Here is a 13,007-nt window from a genome sequence, read left to right on the forward strand (position 1 = left end):
TAGTCTATAGTCTCAACTATAAAATAGTCTATTGTCGCGACTATAGAATAGTCTATAGTCTGCACTGTGGAATAGTCTATAGTATGGACAATAGGATAGTCTATAGTCTGTACTTTTGAATAGTCTTTGGGGTGGACTATAGAATAGTCTATATTTTGGACTATAGGATAGTCTGGAATATGGAATAGTCTATAGTTTGGACTATAGAATAGTCTGGACTATGGAATAGTCTATAGTCTAGACTATGGAATAGTCTATAATCTGGACTATAGAATAGTCTATAATCTGGACTATAGAATAGTCTATAGTCTCTCCTTATCTATGGACTAAAAATCCTTATTTGAAATATATTTGAGAAGAAGTTATGTCAGTTTGTTCAATATAAAAACCTGCTGGAGAAGTTCAATATCAAACTATTCCCGTATATTCACTTTAATAATATTCCAGTGAATAAAATCTTTTAAATATCTGTTTAGCGAAATAAAAAAAAATCTCTTTAACTCATGTAATAAATATCAAACAAAAATTTATGTCCATTTTTTATCACACTCTTAAAATAAAATCCTTTCAAAAGTATTTTTAAAACGAATTTTATTATAGTGTCGTAAAAACATCAAGTTGACTGACTCAATGCCACAACAGTCAAATTCGTTCAATTGATTTTCATTCTTTTTTGCTCTAGCTGCTTATTGCAATATTTATGATTTTCATACCAAATGAATTCTTATCATATATGTAACGTATGATATATATGCATATACCTATTTTTTTATTTGATAAAATAATATTTACTTGAGAGTATTTAAACATTTTTTTGCTGTTTCACACTCGGTTTTTTTTACACATTTTTAACATTCCAAAAGTTATAATTTAATAAATTATACCCCAGCCGTTTAGTGTATTGTTGGTGTGTTTGTGGTGGGTTTTTTATCGTTGTCGTTTTTTTTTTTGTTTTGCTCACACCTCCCTTACATGGTCCTAATAATGAAAATGAGTTTGACATTTTGTTTGTAACATTAAAAAATGTTTCATGTTTGGGAGACCTTTTACTTGCTTAGGACACACCTTTATTTTTGAATTCTAATGAAATATTTGTTGTTTTTTTCATTTCCTTGACCTATTCTGTTATTTTAATGTTGATGCTCTAATTTCTTTGTAACTTGAGAATATATAACAGTAGAATCAGCATAAAGTATGTAGATGTACTCAAGTCTTATTCAGTGTTAGTTTTTAAAATATGATGACTCTTGTCAAAAATATATTCAAGTAAATGTCTTAAACATGGCCCAACATTACAGAATAGTCTATTATCTCTACTATATAATAGTCTATATTCCAACATTGTCTACAGCTTTGACTATAGAATGGTGTATAATCTAGACTATAGAATAATCTGTAGTCGACTACGACATAATTTATTATCTTGACTGTAGAATATTCTATATTCTTGACTGTAGAATATTCTATATTCTTGACTGTAGAATAGTCTATAGACTCCACTAGAAAGCCGACTATAGAATAGTCTATAGTCCCAACAATAGAATAATCTATAGTCCCGACAATATTGTAGTGTTTAATCCTAAAAAAAGAATAGTCTATAGTCCCGATTACAGTCCATATTCTCGTCTAAAAAATTTTCTATAGATTACGTTTCTAGTCTATAGATTCTATCTGGTGGGTTACGACCATTACTTCGGGGTATAGTGACTGCAGTAAATACATAGTAGAGGCAACAACTGACGTCTAAACCGAAACCTAGTGACGTAGCTCATCCCCCTCTATACACTTGCCTATAAACGTCATTTAAAATTCCCTCCAGTTTTTGCTACGTATATCGGCCTAACTAACTTTACCTACACATTTTGAAAGCAGGGTACATTCTCGTCGTATCGTGATAAGATTTTAATGAAACTGTAAGTGTTGGGTATTAAATGGGTTTAACGATAAAAATCATATGTTAATGTGCCATGGATTATTTTATTTTATTGTTGTACTGTTTGTTGTTAATATTATTGGTTCATACTAGTTTATATCCATCCCCACATATAAATATTTATAGATTCTTAAAGGTGGCTTCAAAAGCTAGTGGTTTTGATATCCATAAGAAAATAATATATCAGGCAGAATTTTCAATGGGTTTTTAAGTTTAACTCTGATGCTCTTCGGCTTTATGTTATTTTTAGCATTATACAACAAGACCCCAAGATAAAAAAACGAAAACAAAGAAAAAAAGAACAGAACGGAATACATTTAAACACAACCAGTTGTGTGTGTGTTTTTTTTTGCTAGGAACTACGGATAGATGAGGTTGTATGTTAAAACCACCTGACCTTGACAAGAGATAGTGTCATTTGCGTTAAATCATTGCTTTAATGTTGTTGTTGTTTTTTCTGTATTCCTTCTTATCGCTCTTCAAATAATTACTGTTGAATATTCAATTTTTGTTCAATTTATTTGATAAAGTTGAAATCGTATAGTTTATGGGGAAATCCAAAATAGGTTTGGTCTTTGTATAGCAAGTATTGGGTAGATCGTTTTAATAGGGATTCGAAAATGAGCAAACCGCAGTTAAGACTATAGACCCCATTCTTGACTATAGAATAGTTTATAGTCTTGACTAATAGAATAGTCTTGACTATGGAATAGTCTATAGTATTGACTATGGAATAGTCTATAGTATTGATTATAAAATAGTCTATAGTCTTGACTATAGAATAGTTTATAGTTCTTGACTATAGAATAGCCTATAGTCTTAACTATAGAATAGTATATAATCTTAATAGTATTGACTATAGAATAGCCTATGGTCTTGACTATAGAATAGTCTAAAGTCTTGACTATATAATAGTTTATAGTCTTGACTATAAAGTCTAAAGTCTTGACTATAGAATAGTTTATAGTCTTGACTATAGAATAATCTTTAGTCTTGACTATAGAATATTTTATAGTCTTGATTATGGAAAAGTCTATAGTCAAGACTATAGAATAGTCTATAGTCAAGACTATGGAATAGTCCAAAGTCTTGACTATATAATAGTCAAGAATTTAATATAGAATAATCTTTAGTCTTGACTATAGAATAGTCTATATTCTTGACTATAGAAAAGTCTATAGTCTTAACTATAGAATAGTCTATATTCTTGACTATAGAGTAGTCTTGGCTATAGAACAGTCTACTATCACAACTGTGGATTAATCTATTTTCGAGACTGTGGAATAGTTCTTGGGCTCGACTATATAGTCGCGATTGTAGAATAGTCTATAGTCTATATTAAAGAGTATTTTTTAATTTCAAATATCTTGTTCTTATAGGTTCCGATCTTTTCGAGGAATCCCATTTTGTCATCTAAAAACATTATTGTGACGAGAGATTCCTTTTGAGTTAAAAAATTTAAAACTTGAATCATCTTCCCAGCAAAAAATAATTGATGTCATACTTTACAAACGACATCTTAATCACATCTAAAAATGCGATTGCATACTTTTCGCTTTTATAAACCAAACATATCCTCACAAATGAAAACACAGTTAAAAATGAGAATAGAGATGTAGAAAAGTCACTACAAACAACATATTCGAAGTACTTCAAATTTTGATGAACAACCAATGAAATTTACATAAGCGTTTCATTGAAAGAATGTGGTTTATTTTTGCATACAAATATCGGATTTTTACAGCTTCTAAAGATAAGATTAGATGTAGTTCAAAGTTGTCAAAAATGAACAACATCCCTCCAATGACACGCTAATGTAAAATTCATAGGTTTTTCACCTGAATTTGAAGCACTTCGGGTTACTAGTTGTGATGAAAATTCTACATCTTTTTCCACACTTTTTTTGCTGGGTTCTTATTGTAAAACTTCTATATAATAATTTGACTTAGTAAAGTAACAGTAGCATCTCAATTCATTGAGGACGTTGTAAGAAGGCCACTTTTTGTTTATTTTCAACAGACCAGTAAAATATATTATTAATAATGTTTTAAGCTGTTTTTTTTTCTTTTCTACAGCTTTTTTGTTATTTTCTATAAATATATTTGTGAAAAGGAATTGAGTACAATGGTTGAAGAATTAATATGTTTGTTATATTAGGTATGTATGTAAAAGTGACATTTTAGGAGGGTCCCCTTAGGGCTCGTTGCTGTGACCATTAATTACCCTCAGCAATGACCTCACATTGTCATCGCTTGCGTATGCATATGAAAGTATTTTATACTTGAATTAAGTATGAATGAATTTATAACAGAATAAAGGGTAATTGCTAAATATGTGTTAAATGTAAATCGTTAATAAGTGTGTAAACAGACATATTCGGTTTTATAAAGACCACAACTGCTTACTTGTAAGTAGTTATAAGTAAAGTTGAATTTTCCCTACGATTAAAGTAAATTGAAGTCAAACGTTGCAACATCTCTTATTGTCAGACCCTACCTTTGCATTAGTCTATTGCGTAGGTAAACAGCATGTATAGATGTTTTTGTAAAAGTAAACATTCTAGTACAAAAATTCTTTCATATATAATATACTTTAAGTATAAAATACTAGTTAAGTACATTCTAAATAAAATACACTTACATACGTTGATTAAACGTATAAATAGTGTGTAGATATGTACATTTTTTAAAGTATGTGTATTTAATATAAATGTCATTATTTTCATAACTTGACATTTGTACATAAATTATTATAAAATTTTTTCAAACTTTTTTTTTTTTTGTTTGCAAAACAAGTTGAAAAAAATAATATATTACATTAGTCAAATTAAGTATAACAAGACAAACTATTCATGTATGAAGATGATGATTGAATAACAACATGTATAGTTTTTAGTCAGTAACTTAAAATTTATTTTCATATTTTCCGAATCATGAGATTTGAAACGAAATATAAGGCATTATTAGATTTTAAGACGGTTTGTTCGTGTCCGTACATCTGTCCATAGTGTTGACTATAGAATAGTCTATAGAAGTCTTTCGTTTTGACTCTAGAATGTTATATTATCTGAACTATAACATAGTATGTAGCTTCAAATATAGAATAATCAGTGTCATAATAGTCTATAGTCTCGACTAAAGAATAGTCTCTAGTCTCCACTATAGAATAGCTATAGTCTTGACCAAAAATTAATCTGTAGTTTCGACTATAGCTCAGTTTATAGTCTCGACTATAGGTCAGTCTAAAGTCTCTACTATTGATCATTCTGTAGTAACGACTATAGATCAGTCTAAAGTTTCTACTATTGATCACTCTATAGTCTCGACTATAGATCAGTCTATAGTCTCGAGCATAGATCAGTCTATAGTCCCGACTATAGATCTATAGACTTGAGCATAGATAAGTCTATAGTCTCGACTAAAGATCAGTCTATAGTCTCGACAATAGATCAGTCTATAGTCTCGACTATAGATTAGTCTAAAGTCTCTACTATTGATCAGTATCTGCTATATATCAGTCTATAGTCTCGACTATCTGTCTATAGTCTCGACTAAAGATCAGTCTATAGTCTCGACAATAGATCAGTCTATAGTCTCGACTATAGATTAGTCTAAAGTCTCTACTAATGATCAGTCTATAGTATCGACTATAGATCAGTCTAAAGTCTCAACTATTGATCACTCTATAGTCTCGACTATAGATCAGCCTATAGTTTCGACTATAAATTAGTCATAGTCTCGACTATAGATTAGTCATAGTCTCGAGCATAGATCAGTCTATAGTCTCGACTATAGATCAGTCTATAGTTACGACTATAGATTAGTCATAGTCTCGAGCATAGATCAGTCTATAGTCTCGACTATAGATCAGTCTGTAGTCACGACTATATATCAGTCTATAGTCTCGAATAAAGATCAGTCTATAGTTTCGACTGTAGATCAGTCTATATTCTCGACTATAGATCAGTCTATAGTCTCGAGCATAGATCAGTCTATAGTCTCGACTATAGATCAGTCTATAGTCTCGACTATAAATCAGTCTATAGTCTCTATAGATCAGTCTATTGTCTTGACTATAGATCAGTCTATAGTATCGATTATAGATCAGTCTATAGTCTTGACTATAGATCAGTCTATAGTCTTGGCTATAGATCAGTCTATAGTCTTGACTATAGATAAGTCTATAGTCTTGACTATAGATCAGTCTATAGTCTTGACTATAGATCAGTCTATAGTCTTGACTATAGATCAGTCTATAGTCTTGACTATAGATCAGTCTATAGTCTTGACTATAGATCAGTCTATAGTCTTGACTATAGATCAGTCTATAGTCTTGACTATAGATCAATCTATAGTATCGACTATAGATCAGTCTATAGTCTCGATTATAGATCAGTCTATAGTATCGATTATAGATCAGTCTATAGTCTTGACTATAGATCAGTCTATAGTCTTGGCTATAGATCAGTCTATAGTCTTGACTATAGATAAGTCTATAGTCTTGACTATAGATCAGTCTATAGTCTTGACTATAGATCAGTCTATAGTCTTGACTATAGATCAGTCTATAGTCTTGACTATAGATCAGTCTATAGTCTTGACTATAGATCAGTCTATAGTCTTGACTATAGATCAGTCTATAGTCTTGACTATAGATCAGTCTATAGTCTTGACTATAGATCAATCTATAGTATCGACTATAGATCAGTCTATAGTCTCGATTATAGATCAGTCTATAGTATCGATTATAGATCATTCTATAGTCTTGACTATAGATCAGTCTATAGTCTTGGCTATAGATCAGTCTATAGTCTTGACTATAGATCAGTCTATAGTATCGACTATAGATCAGTCTATAGTCTTGACTATAGATCAATCTATAGTCTCGACTATAGATCAGTCTATAGTCTCGATTATAGATCAGTCTATAGTCTTGACTATAGATCAGTCTATAGTCTTGACTATAGATCAGTCTATAGTCTTGACTATAGATCAGTCTATAGTCTTGACTATAGATCAGTCTATAGTCTTGACTATAGACCAGTCTATAGTCTTGACTATAGATCAGTCTATAGTCTTGACTATAGATCAGTCTATAGTCTTGACTATAGATCAGTCTATAGTCTTGACTATAGACCAGTCTATAGTCTTGACTATAGATCAGTCTATAGTCTTGACTATAGATCAGTCTATAGTCTTGAATATAGATCAGTCTATAGTCTTGACTATAGGTATAGTTTCGACTAGAAGTTTGTCTTTAGTCATGACTATAGAATGGTATATTCTCTATAGTCTCGATTATTTCATTATATTATTTTCATTAAAATTGAAATGTCATCAATAAAATGTTAAATGTTTCACCTAAAGAATTCGAATACTAAAAGCTCTGAACTTTAGTGTGCTATCGTTATGTTTAAATATCAACTTGTTTGTTTTTAATTAATATTTAGTTAAAAATAACATTAAAATATATATGAATATAAAAATAGTAGAAGAAACGTAAAATTATTTTACTAGGAGGTATATTCCTTTACTCAAACGTATAAATATGAATAATCAAACTCAAATGTATGAATCTATAGCAGCAAGTATAGAACACATGTGAACAAAAAAATAGGTGTAATTAATTGTATAATTGTAAAATGGTCCTTTCATATAAGTAAGTCCTTTAGTTTTATTTATAAACAGTTTAACCTTTGATTATGTAAGACACTCACCTATATTTCTGGCCACAGATGTATAGGTATAATAGATAGTATAAGAAGAAAAATAGCACTAGGTCTATTTAAATTACAACACATGTGGAAAAATAAGTAGAGGAAAAAAAAGAACGAAAACATATAAAAAAATTAATACCAATAAATATAGAAATGTAGAAACTAACACTCACCACTTGTCAAGTTGTTGCTGATGTTGTTATTTTTTTTATATTTGTAGTTATTATTATTGTTTTTGTTGTTATAGTTATTATTTGCTGTTGCTGTAGTAGTGGCAAAAATCTAAATGTAGAGGTTTCAATTGCACAAAACTTATTTCCTTCCGTTTGTCTGTTGGTCTAACTATTTAGACTGTTTGTCTGTCTGTCTGCCAGTTTGTCTGTCTATCTTTATAGTTGTCTTTTCGTCCGGTTTTCCTTCCTCCTTTAGTTTTTTTTTACTTTACTCTAGACTCCTGGCAGTGTTTTGTTGTTTTTCTTTTTATCTATTTGTATGATAATTCCTTTTTGTTGTTGTTATTTTAAGTTTTTTTCTTTTTATAGACAAAAGTTGGAAATTTCTCTTTCACTCAGTTTCGCTTCCTTTGCGTTTGCTTGTGTGTGTGTGCTTGGTTGCTGTTGTTTTTAATCAGGTTGGTTAGAGGAGAGGTTTTTTTTATTTGTATTTATATTTGCTATCGTTGTTGTTGTAAATATGGCAAATTTTTTTTGTTTACTTTTATATTTTTTCTACTCTTTGCTAAAGAGGAGATAGATAGATGTTAGTACGTCAAATAGTAAGTATGCTTGATTTGACTTAGTTTTGTTTACATTTGCTTTTGTTGTTGTTAATGTTGCTTTCTTACTGTGTATGTAAAAGTCCATGTGCTTTTGCGTTTGTGTCTGTTAGTGTTTCCTTTATATTTTTGCCACTGCCAGTAATGGAAAATTCAGTACTATTGTACTTTATTTTCGGTACTATTTAACAACAACATATTGGTCTAGACTAGTCAATAGACTATCCAGTAGACTAGTGCATAGACCATCCAGTAAACTAGTCCTATAGACTGGTCCATAGTCTATAGACCTCATACTAGTTAATAGTCTAGTTCATAGAATAGTGAAATACTAGTCCAGAACAGTAGGCCAATCCACTGACTAGTAAATAGATTATCCATTTTACTAGTCCATACATTGGTCAGTAGAATAGATCAGAAACTAATCACTAGGCTGTTCCACACACTAGTCTATAGTCAATAGAGTTATCCTTTCAATAGTCTGTAGACTAGTCCATAGAACAGGCAATAGTCTATTTCATATGCTAGTCAATAGACTAATCTATACTATATACTAGTCTATAGACTAGTCCATAGAATATTTAATGGACTAGTCCATAGACTAGTCAATATATTAGTCAAGAGTTTGGTCCATAGACTAGCCTATAGACAATCCAGTTGACTAGTCCACGGAATAGTTCAAGGACTTGTTAATCGGCAAGTCCGTATACTTGCTCATAGGTTAATCAATGACTAGTCCATAGACTAGTAAGTTGACTTGTCAACATGATATGCCATAGTTTAGTTCATTGCCTGGTCCATAGATTGGTCAATAGTTTATTCCATAGACTAGTCAACATGCTTTCCCGTAGACTTGGCCGTAGTCCTCTGACTTGTTAATGAACACAATAAGTACTTTTCATCCTTAAAAAAGTATTATTTTTGCTAAAATAAGTACTATTTCAAAAATTTCAATTTTCCATGCCTGGCTTGCTGTTATAGTTATTTTGTTTTTGCTTATTTTTAATAAAACAAAATATTTAAAATGTTATAAATTTTTCCTTTATAGATTTTTTTTTCAAGTTTAAGTTTTTTATTTATTTATTTTTTTTTTTTGGTTTAGTACCGAACAACACGCAATAAATCGAATTTTGTGTCCGTTTTTTTTATTAATGTCGTACCGCGTAGCGTTGTACACTTTGCAAAAGGGGACTTTTTACTACTGCAGAGTCGTTTATTTTGTTATTTTTACCTTCATCCAACTGTCCAACAACTAACTTGTCTCATTTATTTATTTATGTTTGTTTGCTTGTCTGTTTGTGTATCTGCAAAAATATTATTGTTATTGTTGTCGTTGTTGTAGTCATACCAAAAAAAAAAAAAAAAAAAAAACAAGAAAAAAGTATTGCCGTTTTGTAAGTTGGATGGTTATTTAGTTGAATGTCTTGGATATGTATGGTTAGTTATGATTGTTTTGTTATTATACATACTTATAAAATGTGAATATTAAGACGCTTGAACGGATGAATGGTCGATTGGTTGGATGGATGGTTGGTTAGTTGCTTAGTTGGGTCTGCCTGCCTTCCTGACTAGTGGTAACTATAATTTTATGTTTATTCTTTGTTTCCTTACTTTGTTTATATTCATTACATCTTGGGGTTTTCTTTGTGATTCTTTTATTCTTGTTGTCACTCTACCTGTGAGTGGTCATGTAGTTGAGATTGTTTTAATGTTTGTTGCATAAATTAATATTGCATACAGTTGTAGAGAAAATATTAGGGAGTTGGTTTTGATATCTCAAGGATTGTCACGTCTTCCAAAGAAGTTGCAAGATGATACATTGTAGGCATTAAGGGGAATATATGAAAATCACTTATGAAGGTCATCTTTACAAGGAAAACGAAGGATTCTCATTGTTAAGTTTAGTCCAATGGATTTATCTTGAAACAGAGTCTCCGGACTAGATTATTATATAGTTTGGGGTTGATGTATCTATCTATCTATCTATCTATCTATCTATCTATCTATCTATCTATCTATCTATCTATCTATCTATCTATCTATCTATCTATCTATCTATCTATCTATCTATTCTATCATCTATCTAATCTATTCTATCTATCTATCTATCTATCTAGCTATCTATCTATCTATCTATCTATCATCTATCTATCTATCTATCTATCTATTATCTATCTATCTTATCTATCATCATCTATCTATCATCTATCTAATCTATCTATCTATCTATCTATCATATCTATCTATCTATCTATCTATCTATCTATGCTATCTATCTATCTTATCTATCATCATCTATCTATCCTATCTATCTATCTATCTATCTATCTATCTAGCTATCTATCTATCATCTATCTATCTATCTATCTATCTATCTATCTATCTATCTATCTATCCTATCTATCTATCTATCTATCTATCTATGCTATCTATCTATCTATCGATCTATCTATCTATCTATCTATCTATCTATATTACTATCTATCTATCTATCTATCTATCTATCTATCTATCTCTATCTATCTCTCTCTATCTATACTATCTATCTATCTATCTATCTATCTATCTATCTATCTATCTATCTATCTATCTATCTATCTATCTATCTATCTATCTATCTATCTATCTATCTATCTATCTATCTATCTATCTATCTATCTATCTATCTATCTATCTATCTATCTATCTATCTATCTATCTATCTATCTATCTATCTATCTATCTATCTATCTATCTATCTATCTATCTATCTATCTATCTATCTATCTATCTATCTATCTATCTATCTATCTATCTATCTATCTATCTATCTATCTATCTATCTGTCTATCTATCTATCTATCTATCTATCTATCTATCTATCTATCTATCTATCTATCTATCTATCTATCTATCTATCTATCTATAATAGTACTTCCTTACAATCACATCTAAAGTTTACTATAATATGTTAAATAAAGCGAAAATAAAAAGACCTCAGACTATGCGCTCCGTTCCCAAAGTATGTAATTTAAATATAAAATTATTTATTATTATGTTAACAAGTCCATGAAAAAATTGTTTGTTAAAAAACCAAATTTATGTTCTTGTTTACAACTATTATTATTTATCTTGAAAAAAAGTTTTTCTTTATCAATTGATATGGAGAATTACACAAAGTCATACGTTTTCTTTCATGCGTGCCGTATCACAAAATCTAAAATAATGACGATTAGACAGAAAAAATCAATTCAATAAAAAAACAAACAAGAAACTAATGATAAAATCATAATCTCATAATGTTTAAAAGTTTCTTTTATTAGTTTTAACAAATTGAAATATGTTGAAAAGTTTTCTTTAAACAAAAATCTTTCTTTTACTAACTGATTTTGAAACAATTTGTCAAATTAGTTAACTAATTATTGCTCTTGTCTCTCTTTCAATTCTTAAAATTTAATTTAAGTTTTAAAATGAAAAGCTTTTCTTCCATAAAACCTACTTTTTCCTTAAACATTTAAACTTTTTTAAACAAAAAATTATCCTAGAAAATCTTGTTTGTCTTTGCCAGCACAAATAAAATAACTTTTTTTTATTGACAATTCCTTTAGTAAATATATCGGATATTTATTTTCAAATAAACTTGTTAAGTTTCTATATTAAATAAAATATATTAAACAAATATATGAAACTGTTGGCTAAAATAAAAGAAAATTCATACATATAGACAAATATTTGAGCACAATTTTCATTATTTTTAGAAAATTGTATGTGTGTTGTGAGCTTGTTTAATTGTTTATTAAAGTAAAATTGCAAATTACTTTATACAAAATGGTTTAGTGGACAAATGTGCTAAGTGTAGTTTTTATAAAAAAATAATTATATTAAAGCATTTATAGGTTTTTTTATTACGAATTTTTGTTTAATAACTTTTTCTTGATTTATTTTTTATACCTGTTTTCTTTCTTATTTAACAAAATATTTATGTTATATATTTTTTATATGTATGTATATAACATTATTTGATTGATATGTTTTCATTTAAACGAACTTGACATTACCGTGCCACTTTTTCTTTTCTAATTAAAATGTATTTTAAAGAATCTTGTTGACACTCAAGTATCACCACACTGCTTAACAAAAGTTTTAACACTAAAACTTAAGAAACATATTAAAAAATGTTATACGTTTTATTTTATACCTTGCGGTTTTAAAATGTTCATGAATAGAGGAGAAAAAGTTCAACTCAAGACTCTCTCAAAACTCTCTCAAACTTGTTCTTAATTTTGAAACGCATTCACGATCGATTGAGCTTTTCTTTTAGGAATAATTAAAGAAAAATAACAGATTTTGTATTTTTTAGTGAAAAATCGGATTTTCTTCATCAGATTATTAATTAAATATTGATTATTCTTTAAAATCGAATTTTTAGTGAAAAAAGGAATTATTAGTTAAACATCGAATTTTAGTGAAATGTTGATTTTTTTTATGAAAAATTCGGATTTGTTGTAAATAATTGGAATCTTTAATGGAAAATCGCATTTTTAGAGAAAAATTAGAATTATTAGTGGAACATAGGATTTGGTGTGAAAACTTTGGATTTTTAA

General features: G+C 29.1%; 1 protein-coding gene across 3 annotated transcripts in view; it reads right to left on the reverse strand.

Annotated features, from left to right (window-relative positions):
- Positions 1–13,007, reverse strand: part of LOC119616136 (potassium voltage-gated channel subfamily KQT member 1) — a 93,723-nt gene that overhangs the window by 50,080 nt on the left and 30,636 nt on the right. The window contains exons 1-2 of one of the 3 annotated variants that reach the window (XM_037972371.1): positions 7,823–8,929; positions 7,650–7,713 (exon numbers count right to left, since the gene is read on the reverse strand). The exons of 1 other annotated variant lie outside the window; for it this stretch is intronic. The gene's annotated coding sequence lies outside the window, so the exon portion shown is untranslated. Of the gene's footprint in view, positions 1–7,649; positions 7,714–7,822; positions 8,930–13,007 lie in introns of those variants that run through there. One more of the 3 variants, XM_037972368.1, reaches the window with a different exon arrangement.

Source organism: Lucilia sericata, unplaced genomic scaffold (assembly GCF_015586225.1).
Source record: "Lucilia sericata isolate MDLA Ls3-8-SP2 unplaced genomic scaffold, ASM1558622v1 Contig000058F_arrow, whole genome shotgun sequence".
Taxonomy (NCBI): Eukaryota; Metazoa; Arthropoda; class Insecta; order Diptera; family Calliphoridae; genus Lucilia; species Lucilia sericata.